Source organism: Rhipicephalus microplus, chromosome 1 (assembly GCF_043290135.1).
Source record: "Rhipicephalus microplus isolate Deutch F79 chromosome 1, USDA_Rmic, whole genome shotgun sequence".
NCBI classification, from domain to species: Eukaryota; Metazoa; Arthropoda; class Arachnida; order Ixodida; family Ixodidae; genus Rhipicephalus; species Rhipicephalus microplus.
The window spans coordinates 267,423,701-267,441,755 of NC_134700.1; the positions used below are offsets into that span (position 1 = coordinate 267,423,701).

General features: G+C 47.5%; 1 protein-coding gene across 1 annotated transcript in view; it reads left to right on the plus strand.

Annotated features, from left to right (window-relative positions):
- Nucleotides 1-18,055, plus strand: part of mrj (DnaJ heat shock protein family (Hsp40) member B6 mrj) — a 193,839-nt gene continuing 175,784 nt past the window's right edge. Inside the window, exon 1 of the mRNA XM_037435596.2 lies at nucleotides 1-260. The gene's annotated coding sequence lies outside the window, so the exon portion shown is untranslated. The remainder of the gene's footprint in view (nucleotides 261-18,055) is intronic.

Sequence of the window (18,055 nt, forward strand, 5' to 3'; positions counted from 1 at the left end):
GCGCTGCCTGCCGGGGAGAACTCGTCGGCAAAGCCGCAAAAGGCGATAAACACGCTCACGCGTTCTGCCTCCGGGGAGCTTGACCAGCGTAGCGTAAGCGGGCCCCGTGGTCGCGCACAGAAACGCTCCCTGAAAGCGAGTGCGCGTTGACGGACTCACTGCGAAGCTGCGGGAGTGGCTGTTCGCGCCGGCCGGGCCGTTTATCAGCCAGAGCTTGGTACTTGCCTATCTGATGACCGCGTCGGGCCTTGAGTGAAAAGGTGAGAAAAGTATTGTTGTACGCACAAACGTCACGCCTGCTCTGTCACGCCCACCACTGATATCGGTCAGCCATACCTTAGTGGGACAATATAATCTCACGATATGTCGATATAAGTAACCCCGCCGTGGTGGTCTAGTGGCTAAGGTACTCGGCTGCTGACCCGCAGATCGCGGGATCGAATCCCGGCTGCGGCAGCTGCATTTCCGATGGAGGTGGAAATGTTGTAGACCCGTGTGCTCAGATTTGGGTGCGCGTTAAAAGTGGTCGAATTTCCGGAGCCTTCCAGTACGGCGTCTCTCATAGTCATATAGTGGTTTTGGGACGTTAAACCCCACACATCCATCAATCAATATAAGTATATTGAAAGCAGCGCACGCATCTGTGAATGACTTAGTTATCAGCCGGGGCGGTTCGGTGCATCACTGCACATAAATGGCATTGAAAGCGCACTGGAACAACTTTGCAGTGGTAGATGTCGTTGTGTAACTAAGCGCCGTCAGCAGGCATTAAAGTTGCCTAGCCTTAATGCTCAATTACCTATCGATCACTGATGCTTGTGCTCACATATACTGTCCCTTCCTACTTTCACAGGCTGTGCCACGAGAAAACTGCTTTCTAGGCAGGTTCCAACAGCCAGGCAGCGCGAACTGGCACGCTCGGCCCGTGTTCTCGGAAACGCTAGTACGCGCGGCGCATCGGTGTATACCGAGTCCTTCCCGGCCCGTTGCGCAACGGGACGAGGCGTCGACCACTGTCGCGTCACTGTCAGGCGTCCCGGTGATCATTGCTTGGACCGCCTTGTTTGAGAGAGCTGCTGCGGCGCGTGCCCGTTGGAGCTGCCGCGCGTCCTTGTACGGAGTAGCAGAAACAGTGAAAAAGAAGCGAACGCCTTTACCTCGCTGTCAGTCTCCGGGCCAGCGCGCGTGTGTAGGCATGCGGGAACGGGTGTTCTTGCTCGCCTCCAGTGAGGAGCAGTTGTTACCAACGCCGCCGTTCTCTTTCAGCGCGCTTTGTTGAGTCGCGGCGCGTGCCACAAGGGCGGTGACGAATGAAGACTGGTCTGGTGGAGTGGGAGGAACCGCCGCTAGACTACGACCGACGCTCTCGGAGCGACGAAGCACTTTTCTCACATACGGATACACGCACAAACTAAAAAATTGACATAGCTTGAGCGCTAAGAACCGTCGCGTGGTAGAGCATTGTGTACACTTACGGTCAGCCTCCCTTGAGGGAAATATGAAATACGTATTTCTTTATACTGTTCTTGCGCACATGGACGAAGACCACGGTGAACGTGCTTGACTCTTGTATCATTCCTTTTTGCATCATGTTCCACACTTGATCGCTGTGATCATGTGTCGTTCTGACGGCAAAAAATGATATGGTTTTTGCCAAATCGGACTTATCGGGCCAGTATTCTTGGCATGGCGTTTTCGAGACACGGGGATTGGGCTTATTTTGACCTTCTGCGCAAAGTCAAATACCAAAACGTGCTTCGAAAGCGCGCCCATTAAAGTTCGGCGCTCGCTTGGACTAAGCGACTTTTTTTTTTCATTAAAACATACGTGTCTTGATTCAAATCGGGGTGGTTCTTCGATCGCTACCGTATGTGCGTAAAAGCAAGCAGTTATATAACAGTTGTATATGTGAATCTACGTTAACAATTTAGCAAAACGAGTTGGTAACACTATAAAAAGTAATTTGTTGTCGGCGCGTGGACATCACAACTTCTGGAGTAATAATAGTCTTTCAAAGCTGCAGCGAGGCGCCCCAAGACGTTCCCGCGTCAAACGCTCGTCAAAGTTGGCTTTTCCGCAACAAGAGGCTTTATGGGGAGAAGCCAGACCCGCTTGCCCACTTTTGTACGCGATTTATATATTGCACATGATAGGCGTGCGCACAGGTTTGGCAGGTGGTGAGTGCAGGCACATTAAGGTTGAGGGGAAGCAGTGACGGTAGCGGCTTGTTTGGTCGGCCATGCTTCTTGGATGCGGTTGCGAAATGACGAGACGAAGGGAAGAAAGTACGCACACGCTGGTGCTTAGGACAAGAGAAACGTCTGTTTCCAACATTGAGCCGACTAATGTGCCTATTTTCGCACACGACAGCCACGTGAACACTTCATAAAACACGAAAAAAAAAAACATAATTACTATTGCAGTGCTGAAAACTTCCAACGACGAAATCGAACTCTTCTCGACAGCAGGCAACAAGACGCTGCTTATCACATGTACACGCAAGTCTATTTTTAGGACGTTTTGCTAACACAATTTTCGCCGAAATAGCCTATCTGTTCAGCTTTCGTTACTATAATCTACTTATTTAAGACTTACCCATGCCTTTTCTAAATTGAGTGCGCACGTGCATTTATGGTAGTGTAGCAAAAACAGGTATATTAGTCGGCTTGGTATTGAAAATAAATGTTTTTTGTTGTCAGTAGCGCCAGTGTGTGTGTGTTTTGTACGTTCTATTGTTCTTCCTTATCTTTTTGCATCCATACTGAAGAAGAGAATGAGTGTCCCACATTCCACTTCGGAACTTTTATTTGGAGCAGCACATAAAAGCAATTAGTTTTGGTTCCTGTGTTAACATAGGTGCAGTAAAGGATGTAAGCTGCAGATCGTGTTTCGATGCAAAAAGTCATGTAGTATGTACAAGTGAGCTTTGTTTTGTGACAGGGGTCAAAGGCGGGGAGGGGGGATGCTGTGCTATAGCGCAAATGCAGGAGCGTGGCGGGATCCCAGCGTCAACCTGGTGTGGCGTACTGACTGCTTCTTTTCCCTTTTACTGCGATTAGCATTACACCATTACCGGACAAATAATTCATGTTGTAACCCCGTTTTGGTGTGTTGCTAAATATATGTCAAGCCATTCGCCGGACTCTCAAAGAAGTAAATAAAAATATTTAAAAATAAAAAAGAAGTAAATAAAGAGTAAATAAAAATGTGTCACGAGTGACACCCTCATAGGACATTGCAACCATGTGTGATCATCTGTGTCGGTGCAATCTTCGCCTGCAAGCCAGGCGGCGCAGGTGCGAAGTACCTGCCATCGCCTTCGACACCGCTTGCGAAGCTATATAACTAACGCGTCGCACACCTCGCTGCCAACGAGTCCGTGAATGGGAACCCCTCTCAACGGTTGGTCGACTCGGGTGTCGTTAATGGAAACGTCGTTGCAATGGGGGTCACCGAGATGGGATGCACGTCGACGCCTTGTAATTCCCCCTGTTACCCGTCTCCCCCCCCCCCCCAACTCATTTCTGCACCCGACCTTAATTGCGTACACTGCTGCCACTCGCTCACTTTTAGGACGAATGTATTCACAGCCCTGTATACTCGCTGCACCAGCAGTGAAGCATAGCCAGAGTGGTGATGTGAAAGGGCGAAAGGAGGCAAAGAAGGGGGGGAGGCTACATCATGCACATGCTCTCTTCTAGTGTCTATATGATCATTTCTTAAGGTGAAAGCTGTACATGAAATATCTTGCGGGATCCCGAAACGATACGAAAAGCACCACGTGACCACTTAAGCAGCGCCTGAGTTGCGCGTTCACTTTCTTTTGCGGCGTTCATGTGACTCAGCTCATCGAATGCCGTGTACGCTTTCGCATTCGAGTCGTCCCAAGTGCGTAAGACCTTCGTGTGCATTTATTTATTTATTTATTTATTTATTTATTTATTTATTTATTTATTTATTTATTTAAACACAGCTTCAAATTCATGATGCATACATATGTGAACACTGAAGAGAAAAACAATTTTCGCTCATTATTTGAGTGCAGTTTCACAATTCCGAAAACGCCACTCTTAGCGCGACATGCCTAAAAAGCGAGAAAACGTGTGAAAAAAAAAAAGAAAATGCACGTGGAGACGCCACCGTGGCGTAACAGATTTTGACGGCGTATACTGGGTGCTAGGTAGCTTCTAATCGGTAAAAACGAAATACGTTGTCATCTGTGGATCCATAGACCTAGCGTACGAAGTTTCAGAAAACTTCATCCAGCCAATGTCGTGAAAACGCGGAAAATGCATTTGATATTTGTGACGTCACACGCGGAAATTTCGGTGCGAAATTTAAAAATAGAAACTTCAACCTTAATTTTATCTGCTAATAACGAACTTATGACAGTGAAGCTTATATAATTAGAGTTGTCGGAGTGCATTTTATCAATCTAAACCAAGTCACTGTTTCTATTTAGTGTTCTCTTAAGGTGAATACCTTGAAAGTTAATCCCGAAATATTAAATTATATGTGGCATATGGTTTGTGGATGAAGTGGCATACGCCAGCATACGCCACTAGAAGTGATCTTAGCTGATGTAAATCTCAGTAACCAACTTGTTTCTCTTTCTCTCTCTCGATCTGAACTGAAGTCACCTGTCAGCTGACCACCTTGGCTAATCCGACGCATATTTAAGATTGACTGTCCCTTTTCGATCAATACATTGCCGAAATCGTCTCGGGGTTGGATAATTTCCACCCTACGCAAGGCGTCACCCGATTTCCTTCAAAAGCGGCCACCTCGTTTCGTTGGGCAACGCCGGAAGCAATCTACACTTTCCAATTTTCGTTCGCTGAAGCAGTTCGCCCTGCACATGGAGGGCTCCCTCGACGAGCCATTACCGTCGTCGCCACGAAGGCCCGCTTCCTCGGAGCGCCACGCAATCATCGAAGCTGTCTGCGATCGCTTTTGCTTCGTTGCCATGCGTGACCCGCGCACGTCAGCGGCGAAGCAGCCCGCTCGAAAACTGAATTTCCGACTCGTTGGCAGCGGAGCTACGTTATTTGCTCATTCTTTCCGCCTCCCTTTTCTTTTTTTCCCAACCCACTTCCTTCGCATTATTTCTCCTCATCCGTCTTTCCGACTACCTTTGTCGCAGCCAAGAAGTCGAGCAGAGAGACTTCGAGCGTTCCTCAAAAGGTGAATAGGTCCTCCAGTATGCGAGGGTTGCGGCGGCGTCGGGATTACGTATCTCTTGGTCGCCGTTCGCCACATATTGCGTGAATGTCGTGTCATGTGCTGTTCCTTTATACACTGGATTTACCTGTCTCAGAGTTTTTTTTTTTTTCCTTTTTTATGCATGCAGAAATTCAAGCATACGAGCCCCTTTGCATTGCACGCCGTATAAGCAATGGGCAGCTGTCACTGCGGCGAATCGATCTCGCAACATTTCTTTAGTCTGCTGGATGCATACTGGTTCTGCGAACTTTTTTAACAGTGGTAGCTACTGAGTTATAAGGTGGCGGAGAGGTCGTGCAGGGCTATTCTTGCGTTAGAAACAGTCATTTGACTTTGTCGATTGGTCGCTTTATATACTATGCACGGCGAACGCTGTTGGAAGGTCAGGAATTATTTTATAGAGATGGAGAAATCGATAAAAGGCAGGCATGTTAACCAGGTCGTGCCCTAGTGTGTATGCCTTGGCCCTGAGAAGCTATAAACAGACGGGGTCTTACCACGAGCTCAGTCAGCGGCGGTACACTGAATCTTCATGAACTGCGAGGACCTCTTTTCACAGTAAACTACCAGCCGGGGCAGCTTTACTTTGCACAAATGCTCGATAAGGTACCCGATCCTATTGCTGTCGCTGTGCATGCTGAAATGCTATGACGCCTGTTATCGCATCACGTGACTTCGAAAATCGCACATTAATAACTTCGTAAACTTTCTCCGTGTATGGCGCAATTTCATCCATGAACCGAATTCTCCAGCATGTTACAGTTCGATTTGATTGATTGATTGATTGATTGATTGATTGATTGATTGATTGAACGTGTATTATCATTTGTCACATGAAGTTTACAAACACTGATTGGACCCATAGCCTGAGGCTAGTGTACGGTCCAATGAGAAAAGTAATGGACAGAAGCGGGAAATATCAATTACACATAATACATATGTAGCTATACAGACACTGTAAATATACACATATACAGAGTAGAGAAGTCTTTCTCTTCTTAAACAATCTGGTCACACCAAACAAAACTGCATGTGCGCATACAAAAAGTTATGACAGATAAATTCGTGGACATACCCAAAAACATCAGTTAAAATAAACATCAAACTATCACAAGTTTTAGTTAGAAGGAAAAAAATGCTAGGTTTACAAGATTCACCAGCGTATATTTATACAAATGTAAGTGCTTACCACCAAAGAGAAAAAGAAGCATTTACAGCTTGCTCAAGAATTGATTTTTTAGTTTTACCGCAGCATTGTGTGATGTCTTCAATTCAGTGGGCAAACTATTCCAGATCTTTATCCCTGTGAATTGCATTAATCTCTCACTGTAAACGTTATTTCTTGGCGCCAAGTTAGAGTTACCGAACGTCAGGCTTCTAGTAGGGCGAGAAGAGGAATAAAATAACGAGACATCAAATTGGCTATTGTATTTTACGATACTGTTAACACAAACGGTCATCGTATAGTCACGCTAAAGATCGAAGGGTAGTATTTTTAGCGATCGTAATAACGGCCGGCTTGGCTCGTTGTACTTACTGTGAGTTATTATTCTTATGGCACGCTTTTGTAGCCTTCGAAGGAGATCCAGATAAGAATCATAAGTCCAGGCCCACGATTCCATGCAGTAGATTAAATGACTATTGATGAAAGCAAAGTAAAGCGCCCGCAAAATGCTTTTATCGAAGTAGCCTCTAGCTTGTAAGAGCGCGTGGCAGCCGGAAGCCAGCTTTACACCGACGGCATTTATTTGACCTGCCCAGTGAAAGTGATTATCTAGTATAATCCTGAGGAATTTAAACGTGTCCGTACGTTCCAATATGCAGTTGTCAATTTTTATCTGAATATCTTCGTAACTAATTAATTTCCTGCGGGAATGAAATATAATGTACTTCGTTTTTTTTTAGCATTAACCGTTAACCTGTTGGCAAAAAATCACTAAGAATTTTTTTTTCAATTCTGCGTTTACTTGTCTTTGTAATTCAAAAACATTGTCGGCCGTACATATTAATGCTGTATCATCGGCATACATAATAATTTCGGAAGAGCTTAATACATGAGGCAAGTCGTTGATATAAACGGAGAAGAACAGTGGCCCGAGAACCGATCCCTGTGGCACCCCTGTGTTCAGATATTGCAGTGTGGAAGTAATATCGGTCATCACGACTGCCTGCTGTCTGTTTTTGATGTAATTATAAAATAACTCATAGGCTTGATTACGTATACCGTAGTGCTTTAATTTATGCAAAATAATTGAATGATCTACCGTATCGAATGCTTTTTGTAAGTCAAGAAAAACAACTCCCACTAGTTTGTTGTTGTTTAGGGCCGTGTTAATCGATTGTGCGGATGACGTAGAATAATTAGACCGGAATCTATGTTGCTGAGGGCAAAGAACCTTGTATTTCTGTAAAACATTATTTATGCTTATTGGTACACCGTTCGTAATTGCGTCAGCCATTTTAGGCACTCATTTCAATGCATACATGACAAAATATTTTGTCTTTTTGAGCTTGCCTTGCTACGGTGTTTGTGTCATTCGTTGACCGAGTTGGAGCTTCACTCTGACCCAATGGTCGCGGGATCAAATCCCTGCCGCGGCGGGCACATTTGCGTATAGAGTAGAAATTCTGGAAGTCCGTCTGCTTATATTTAGGTGCAGCCCCGCCGCGGTGGTCTAGTGGCTAAGGTACTCGGCTGCTGACCCGCAGGGCGTGGGTTCGAATCCCGGCTGCGGCGGCTGCATTTCCGATGGAGGCGGAAATGTTGTAGGCCCGTGTGCTCAGATTTGGGTGCACGTTAAAGAACCCCAGGTGGTCTAAATTTCCGGAGCCCTCCACTACGGAGTCTCTCATAATCATATGGTGGTTTTGGGACGTTAAGCCCCACGTATCAATCAATCCGATTTAGGTGCACGTTAAGGAACCCCTGGTGTAAGAAATTCCCGGAGCTTTCCACTACGACGTCTCGTATAATCATATCGCGCTTTTGGGACATAGGATCCGACAATTATTCTTATGCGTTACGCTGTATGAAATTGTCTGCGCATGCTGCCTATCAGCTCACTCAGCTTTTTCGAAAGCCATACTCGCCGTTCACTATGCTTTCGACCTTTTTGCTCACAGACCAGACACAACCTTATAGCTCTCGCAGAAATGCTCTGCATGCTTCTGGAGCACTCGCATTCACCACGTCATGCTGCTCTGCGGTATACCAATATATGTAGGAAAGTTCGCGACATCCCACACAACCGAGTTCGTCGCGCGCCCGCCGACCCTGAAGCCGAGCTGTGGCGGAAGCGTGGCTCGTTGTCAAGAAAGCTCGTCACGGAGCCAACGGCGCGTTCATCCATCTTCTTCGCGCCAGCGGGTATACAGCACGCGACTGTATATCGTTTCCCAAGTCCGATGCCGTCCCGTGTGCTAGATGCATCGGCTGGACTTCACCGTTTGCCAAACAAGCTCGATTCCTACACAGTGCCCATTGCGAGTATGCGTATTGGGCACAAAGACAACAACGCGCGGTCCGCAAAGCGACAGCCCACGATAAGAATATATCTTCCCACGTATTTGCGGCGCGGGTATTGCCCATTGTTAATCGACGCATCTGTTATTTGCTCCTGAGGAAGTTAGTTTTCTTTTTCATTGAGCTAGAGTGGATTGATTTGATTTGTGGGGTTTAACGTCCCAAAACCAAACAGACATATATACAGTTGCTCTGGGACGTTAAACCCCACATATACATCAGCCATATCAATGTTTTCAAAGACAATAGTTTTTCTTGGGATACATAAACGCAGAAATTTTGGTCTGTCTGTTTGTATGTCTGTGCATTTGTCTGTCACACGACTCAGCCATCCTGCCAAAGTTTAAGCACTTACGCCCAGCCGTCTTGAACTGATAACTGCGTTCATGCTTGTGAAAATTGTCGATCAAAAAGCCAGTATTACGCATATTTGAGGCGCAACATCGATACGTAAGTGGGTGGTGTGTCCCTTTACTAAAATACATAAATACGTAATTCTTAACACTCTATATAGTGTCTTTTAGGCTGCGCTGAAAATGCGAAAGAAAGAAAGCCGACAGGAAACTATCGTATATCGACGAAATTTGCAGGGAAGCACGCCAATACATGGCCAGTTTTTTTTTTTTTTTTTTGCCTCCTCTAAACGTACCGCCATTCCAGTGTCTGCTTTCACCAGTATGCATATAACGCTTGCTCACCGCTTTCGAGAAGGTATTCGTGCAAGGAATCTCTCCTTGGAGGACTGCTTATCGATTCTGGACCATGTAGGCGCTGCTATGCATCACCACCGGGTCTAATATCGCCGGCGACTATGCTATAGCACCCGTGTGCGGACACATGCTTCTTTCTTTTCTCCTCGCGAGCGCGGCAAACAACGCTCACCCAAACGTGGATTGTGCCTTGTATACTGAACACTGTGCGTGCGTTTGCTCCTGCGCAGAGATCTGGAAGAGTCCGCACTCTTTCTGAGCACGTGCTTTAGGAAAAAAAAAAAAACGCTTTTAGATGGAAAGCAGCTTCTCGCCGAATCGATGCTCTGCAGTGGGCCGCCACTGCTGCTTTATTGCTATGCGCTCCATTGGCTTTCCTTTTCCTTTCCACCGGCGCTCTCGTCTAACGTGTGAACTTGGGAGTCTTGCGAACGGCTTGCGTCTGCGGAGAAACGAATCATATAGCAAGCCTGCTTTTTTTTTAACAAAAAGTAACACGGTATTGCGATTAAAAGAACGATAAGCACTGAATTATCTTTCTTCGTTTTTTTTCCTTTTTTTTTTGTTCGCTTTTCTAACCGAGTCGGGTCACTACCGCTTTAAAAAATATGACGGCTTTCATGTCGCTGCGTAGTCGTGTCACGTAACGCGCTTTTATTATTATTATTTTTTTTTTGCTTAGCGGAGAACAGTTGCTAAAAGGCCGTGGACCGCTTTGTGTTGTTGTCGTAGTAAACCTAGACACAAACGCGCCTCTCTTCCGTGGTTAAGCACCTTTGTCTTCTGAGCCCTTTCTTGAACGAGAGTAGTAAGAGAAAGATATGAAGGAAAAAGCCGCTGTCAAAGCTGACTGAGTCGCATTGTTAAACAGCGTCCGCCGCGTTGCATTTGTTTCGTTTGCGGGCAGACTTTCAGCTTCTCAATTTTCTCTTCGCGCTTTCACCGCTTTGTTGGCCCCGGGCCATAAAGACAGGGAGAGAACCGACCGTGCTTGTTACCGGGCAGGCTGACCACGCCCCTAAATAAAGCTGCTCCAATCGCATCGCGTTGTTATTGGTTACGAACCTTTTTTTTTTCTATCAACTGCTTTCTGTCACACAGACGTGGCGGTATTTTAATCACTTCTCAAATCAGTTGTATAGAAAAAAAAAAAAGAACTACTCGTGTGCTTACGGATGGGCTCGCGCACATCCACAAAACTGTAGTCTTGTGATTCACGAGAAAACTTGACCTCTTTAAATGTATATCCGTACTTAACCCGCTTACACAAACCGCCAAATTTTGTGGCTGCGTAGAAGAGGTTGGGAGTTCGACTCCTGGAAGGGGTGGCCTTGCACATTGTTGCACTACGGAATGCAAAAGGGAAAAAAAGGAAGCTTTGGTCCGTATTCACAACACTATCTTATTCTAGAATTCAAAGAGATGAATTCAATCCAACCATGATGAAGGTTACCGACGAATGCCAATAAACATTTACGGACGAAATGATTCGTCTATTCAGCCTTTTGTGTGTGTGTGTGTGTGTGTGTGTGTGTGCGCGTGCGTGTGTGTGTGTGTGTGTGTGTGTGTGTGTGTGTGTGTGTGTGTGTGTGTGTGTGTGTGTGTGTGTGTGTGTGTGTGTGTGTGTGTGTGTGTGTGTGTGTGTGTGTGTGTGTGTGTGTGTAAACGAGCGACAGATCCCAATGTGGCTTTTCGCATACCCAAGCTGTTGGTTTGGAGCGCACAGATTTATCATTATTGTTTATATTTCCGAATTCCTAGTTCTTGCGAACCAAGAAATTCGGCGAAATTGAAAACGAAAATTTGGTGCCTTTCAATTTAAGAAAAAAAAAAACAAAGGTGTACCAAGGGTAGCCAGCCCAAATCCTTTCGCGTGGTCCTCCTGTCGCCCTATCCGCGTGATTCATACTGCTTCCTGAAGGCGAGCATTTTAGGCGTACAAAATGAATGAAGCGCGATGGTTAATTGCACCGGCGCGGGAAGTTCTCCCGTCACGGGGCGATTGTCGCGAACAATCAAGAGCAGCGAGCCCGTCGCAGCCCCGGTACACACACATCCTACTCTATACGCTCACTCGCTGGGGCGTGGCACCCGCGGCCAGGCTTCGAGGTCAGCGACCCCGCGCGGTTTTGGATGACGGCGACGTGGGCTGCGCCGAGCGGGACACGTGACCCGCAGGTCGCGCGATAACGCCCGAGACAATAAGGGGCGCAGCGACGGGAAGTGGATCAGACTGTGCGGCCGTCCAAAGAATAAGCGAGGCGGGGGTGTCGAGTAACGGCGCCACCCTCCCTGCTCAGCGCCCGGCCTTTATCGACCCGGGCTCGTCAGCGCGTTGTTCGCATTTCCGGCACCGAGGCGAAGTACGGATGGAAAAGGGCGCGTGGAATGAATTGGAAACGCGTGCTTTGTGTTAAAGTACGGTGTTGACGAATTCGCTCCGAAGAATAGCTAGATGATTTATATGCCAGCGGAACGTCAAACACGAGACGGGTAGCTGTTAACACGGAAAGCAGGGTATATTGATTGCTAGATTTCACAAGCCGTGGAGGACACCTTGAAGTAGCGCACGCTTACTAGGATTTCCAAGCTTTGGACGAGCCTTGGAAATGGCGCTCGCGCGCATCCAATAAGAAGCTATGTTGTCCTTGGTAAGCGCACATACTCTTTCTTGGCGTGGTGCATCCTTGCGCGCGAGGTCTACATATTTACGTGGATGTTTCGCAACTTTTGCTTGAAGAGAGCTTGTTTGTTTTTAGCCTGCCCTAAGTGTAGTACTAAAGGGCCCTGTGACGTGTATATAGTGATAGTGGTACCCAGAATCCTCGAATGATCTTGGGTGTTTCCGTCACTGACTATGCACAAGATGCAGGCTTTACTAGTTCCGGTGGATAGTTCATTCAAAATTTCTTGCCTACAATCAGCACCCGTCGACCGTGTTGTAGCGAAGCTCTGGAGTGAATTTTCTTATGATCGGCCTCCCTTGCTTGGGGTTGCTTGGACGCGTGAGACATTGCGGCTGAGCCCGCCCTGATTTCTTCCGGGTCAGCGCTCCTAGAGGGGCGCCAAGAGCGGCGGGAAAGCGAAAGTCGTTCTTCGAATTCTCCAGGGCCGTCGGCGCCCCTGCTCATCACTAGAGTCTCAACGGGCTCTGGTGAGACGGGCGCGAGTAGGGGCCTCGTCATGCGGTGTCCCGGACTAAGGACGCCGACCATGTAGCGGGGTCATGCTTTGGCCCCGTACCTCTCTCTTTTACAATAAATGTTTTTCATCATCATCGGCGCCCCTCGTAATACCCTTTGGACACGCTTGGCCGGCTGACGAATTAGGAAGAGCTGTTCTCTTTGTACGTCAAGGTGCCCCGGACAATGAGACAAGCGTGTGAGATCCGTCTGCGGGGACGTTTCCCTCGCCTTCATGGCGACAGTTTTTCACAAGCCGTGGCTTGCCCGGCACCGCTGACCTGTATCAAGCTTGTTGCACCTGAACACACAAGTGGATCTTCACTTAAGACCCAACATCATCGCGCTGTGCTGTGTCATGCGTAACTTGTATTGTGCAGTGTTTTCGCCCTCGCCATGAGACGAACTGAGCGTGCCCCTTCCCTCTTTCCTGGGTTAGAAAGGAGGCGGTGTTTCACCTTCATCATTGGGGGTGGAGGTGAAGATGGCAATTTCATTGGACTGTCCTGGCCTCAATTGTTTTCCCTGCAGGGAATCCTGGGAAGACCAGGGCATAAGACGCGAGCGCCATGACGCTCCCGACAAGCTCCCTGAAGCTCCCATCAAGCTTCCATGGAGAGCTTCTATGACGCTTCCATCAATCACGTAATCACGCTATATTAAAAATGTAAATTCTGTAAATAAATGTTCTTGTTAACAGCCCCAGCTCCTTTCCTCGACATCTCCCTGAGACTTTGGCTGGCTCCGGTCGTATGGGCAGACCCCCGACTACATCAATTTTTACAAGAAAGAAAGAAAGAAAGAAAGAAAGAAAGAAGGAAAGAAAGAAGAAAAGGAAGGAAGGAAGGAAGGAAGGAAGGAAGGAAGGAAGGAAGGAAGGAAGGAAGGAAGGAAAATAAATAAATAAATAAATTGTGGGGTCTTTCTGTCTACTATCACCTATCCGTCGTACACATGTTATAGCATAGAACAACATTACGCTCCCCGCACATTCTGCTTGCGCTCACTGGATGATTTGTTGCTCCAGAAAGAAGTCCAACTTCTGACTCTTACAAACCCCGAAATTCCCCAGCCTCGCACAGTCTGTGTATGGCGTGCGATGGTTGTAGCGGCGTGGAAGTGACAATGAAAGGGACGGGATTAACGGCCTCGAGGTGTCAAGTGATGAATGCCCGCACGGGAACATTCTGACAACTGCACAGCCACGGTCACTGGCCTTGACTGCATGTGCCCGTCGCTCCCGGGTGTTTTCGAGCGCCGTATACGCGAAATAATAAGAGAACCCGCAGTCGTACAACTCGGAGCCAGCTTTCGTGACTTGGCAGGATGTGTAAAATAGGACTTGTTGGTAGTGATATCGTCGCGAAACTCGAGGCGCCGAAAAAGACTCGTCCTGTACTCACTTTTTTGTCCTTGACTTTTATGTGTGCCACAAGATTCATGAATGTTTCGTGTCGTGCCGTGTAAACCCAACAGCCCCCCACCCCTTTCCCTTTCTCAGTTCCACAATAGCAGTCTACAATATCTCTGTATTCGCAGTGAGATGGAATTCACCGAGAAACTTCGCGTTCGTGCTATGCATACAGAGATCAGTTCATTTTTGTTATTTCCTTCAGAGCATAAATGACACCTACAGATGTCGACAAGGGGGTAGCGCTCTTGGTTCGTCGTAAACATGGCATGTATCATAGCGCGAAACAAACTAGGGCAAAGAAGTGCAGGACTAACATAAGCGCTTGTGTTCGCCATTCGCTTTTTTGTTTTCATCTGTTTCCGCGCCATGCTACAGCCCAGTTTACTATATAGGCGTCGTTTGGTTTCCGCCTTCGTATAGCTGCGGCAATGTATTTTTTTTCCTCTTCTCAATCCCGAGCACTGTGTCAAAGTGCTCGTTGCGTGGCCTCTGGTATCGATCCGCACAGCATGTATGTCCGAGTGACCCCGCGTGCACGCCTATATACGCTGCAGGAGGACTGACCCCAGAGGACCATGTATTCTGTATAGGCCCGAATACTCCGTCGCGTTCTGGAACATCCGTATGCCTCACCACAGACAAGCTCGGACCGCGGTCCACGCGTGAGAGCCAGATCTAGCAGGGTGCCGTTTAGTGTAGCGTTATTTTATCGCACCCACTTTGGATGTAACAGCGCGCTCCCAATGCGCGCACGACCCGGAAAAAGGGAACGGAGGCGCCGAACGTGACAACAGTGCAAACGTTTTTTAGGTGCGGACCGTTCACCAGACGGGCGGCGGCCGGCGCCCGCTGAATAGTAATGGCGAACGTGGCGTGCAGCGCACTGTCGAGGTGACAGGGACCGTGTGCCGAAAATGCGGAGGAGTTGTAAGCTCGCGATTACCTATCGCCTGGTCGGAAAGAGCATGGAAAGACGCAGCTCGCTGATCTTATTAGGTTCGATTTCACAAGTGCTCATATAAAATACTCATATCTATACTAAAGTGTTTCTTACGAGTGACGTTTTTAATTTTTATATTTTTGCAAATTGAGAATAAAGACGTAAAAAGAAAGAGCGCAACTTAAAGGCACGCTATAGAGAATAGCGATTTTTCTCATATTAGTATATTACTCTCTCGCAATTACAAGAATTGTGGACCGACCATCTCCCCGAAGGGAACCCTGATGGGATTCGAAGCAGCAGCGGTGCACACGCCTTTTTCCCGGTTGAAGCGGGCGTCGACGCGGGTGCTGGAAGAACGGCTAGCGAAACTCGAGTAACTGTTTGTTTGAAACGCAAAGACACGGGAGGTGGATTGGGTTTCGTGTTTCGTCGCAGATCAAAGAGCTGAAAAAGTGTTTCCACTCGACGTGCGGTTCGAGCGTTGTGGGCGATGGAGAGGGTGGAGTGAGAGAGAAGTGTGTTGCGAGCGGGCTGAGCAGCCGCAAGCTGCGGGCGCTGCAGCAAGCGTGCTGCGGGTGAGGAAGACAGTGGCGTCAGCAGGCACCTTCGAAGGAAGCGTGTGAGGGTAGCGTGACGTCAACGAGCAGCTGTGGTGGGACCTACTTGGCACTGCTCCGAAACCTGCGGCGCGTTCGTACGCACGTACGTACGAACGGCATTACACACTTGAGTTGAAGAACTACTTCGCATCTAAAATAACCACGCTTACCGCTATAAGACGTTTGGTAAGCAAAAAAAAAAAATATGGCCCGCATCTACATGTTACACTGTAAATGTCGTCGAAAGACGATAGTCTTGCGTCTGAAGAGAGTGAAAAACGTTTATTTGATGTTCTGCGCAAGAAAATCGGTGAATGGTATTCTGGAGACGCTGTGTTAAAGTGCCTCGAGCGTGTGGCGGATGCGAACGAGCGCATCTAGGCACGTTAGACACCAGTGTCATCTGGCAGTTATCTTCGAAAACAAAGGCTTGCAGCCTGCGGAGAAAGACGTGCGCCAGTATCGGAGGTGATAAGGTGTAGAACGCAAAGCGACGGGCAGGTGCCACCACCGTGACGTCGTAGCAAAGCGCTGGAAACACCTTTTTGAACATCGCGTTGCACTATCAGCGCAGCGCGATTATATGCTACATTCCTTGAAGTTACTTGTGTGTGCCTCTTCTAGTATAAAGGCAAACATAGAAAACATCGAAGTGTTGTTGTGGTGCCTCAGATATGCGCAATAATTGCTTTTTAATTGACAATCGCACAGCTATGAACGCTAAACCTTGAGCAATAGTGGTGGGCGCTGCGGATAGGCTTGGCCGTTTGAGGTATCGTTAGAGTGGGCAAACAGACAAATGTACAGACAGACAGACAGACAGACAGACAGACAGACAGACAGACAGACAGACAGACAGACAGACAGACAGACACAGACAGACAGACAGACAAACAGACACACCAAAATTTTTCCGTCGAAATCCCAAGAAAGACTATTGTCTTTAAAAAAACGCACAAAAAGGAAATTCAGGTGGCGACGCCACCTTGAAAATTCCTGCACCAATTGCCATGACGTCATATATATTGAAGGTGTCTGCTGGGTATTATACGTTGTTTCTAACCAATAAAAACGAATGATATTGTCCTCTGAGTGAGCTATGAACAACGTACCTGGTTTCAGGAAGCTTTGTTGAGCCAATTTCGCCAATATACAAAATAATACAATCTGAAATCCGTGACGTAACGCTATAGGTGACTTCTGCGCGAAATTTTAAAAGTGAAACATTGACTTTTATTTAACCCTGTATAAGAAGCGATGTTTAAATTAATGGCATTAGAGTTATAACTTTTCAGAGTACAAGTTATGAATTTAAACATGATTCATTTTTAACTTTGTTATTTCTTTAAGCAGAAGACGGTTAGATTATCTATCCTGCACACAGGGAAAAAGATTAGCAGTGGATGAGTATCACCATAGCCGTGCGCAGGGTTACACTTCGAGGGGTGACAAGGTTCGCGCCGCAGCCTTCCCCCCTAATTAGGTAAATTTATAGGGCAGACTTCGCGCCCCTCTCGTGGCACGCCTCTGAGTAGCACGCATTATCGCAACCTGTCCTTTCGCGTTGTGAGCTTCAGTCAAACACGTGACACGGTCCCTGCCTTCTCATATGGATGAATATACACACATGAAGGGTGTCTTGCTGTCTTTTCGGGGCGAAGCTCCTTATGGCGTGGCTTGTGCGTCCCTCGTAGTACGTAACCACCAGTGGCACATACCCGAAATAGCGGTCCTTACGATTTTGACCTCCAAGGAGGTTCCGGTGAGAGATTTCTTCTGTGCGTTGTTGAACAATAAAAGATAGTGTTCAATGCACATGTTAATGGCTGCTAAAGGAGAATGAGAGACAGGAGCATTCGGCCTTTAGGTAACGCGCACGCTGCGATCCCCATTAGCAGCTATTGGCATGTACATTGAGCACGATCTGACAAGAAAGGGTTGCTACGTTATACTCGCTGGGTGTAACCTCCTTGGTTTTAGAAAGGTTTAGCGAGCGTTGGGCCGCATAGCCATGAATACAGTGAACTAGTATATACCATGAACTCGAGCTGGTTAAAGGTGGAAAGTAAACCCGAAGCGCAAGCCGTAAGAAAGTGTACACGTGCCACCTCCCGTTTAGTCCTTGAAATGTCCGCTGGATGGCGGTGCTTCTATATGGAGAATATATGATGAAAAGATGCGAGATGGTGGTACTAGGAGTGCTGAATAGATGGGCGAACGGACACACAGGCAGATGCATGGATGGACGCATGAAAGGACGCAGGCGCAGATGCATGGACGAACGCAGGGACGGACGCACGAACAGACGCACGCACGGACGGGTGGATGGACGCATGGACGGTTACACAGACGTACGCAGGAACGGACGGAAGCAAGAACGAATGGACCGACGAGTGCTTCGCCCCACTCCCCATCATTCACTCCGTGGATATGCTGCCATTTTTTTTTTCACATATAGAAC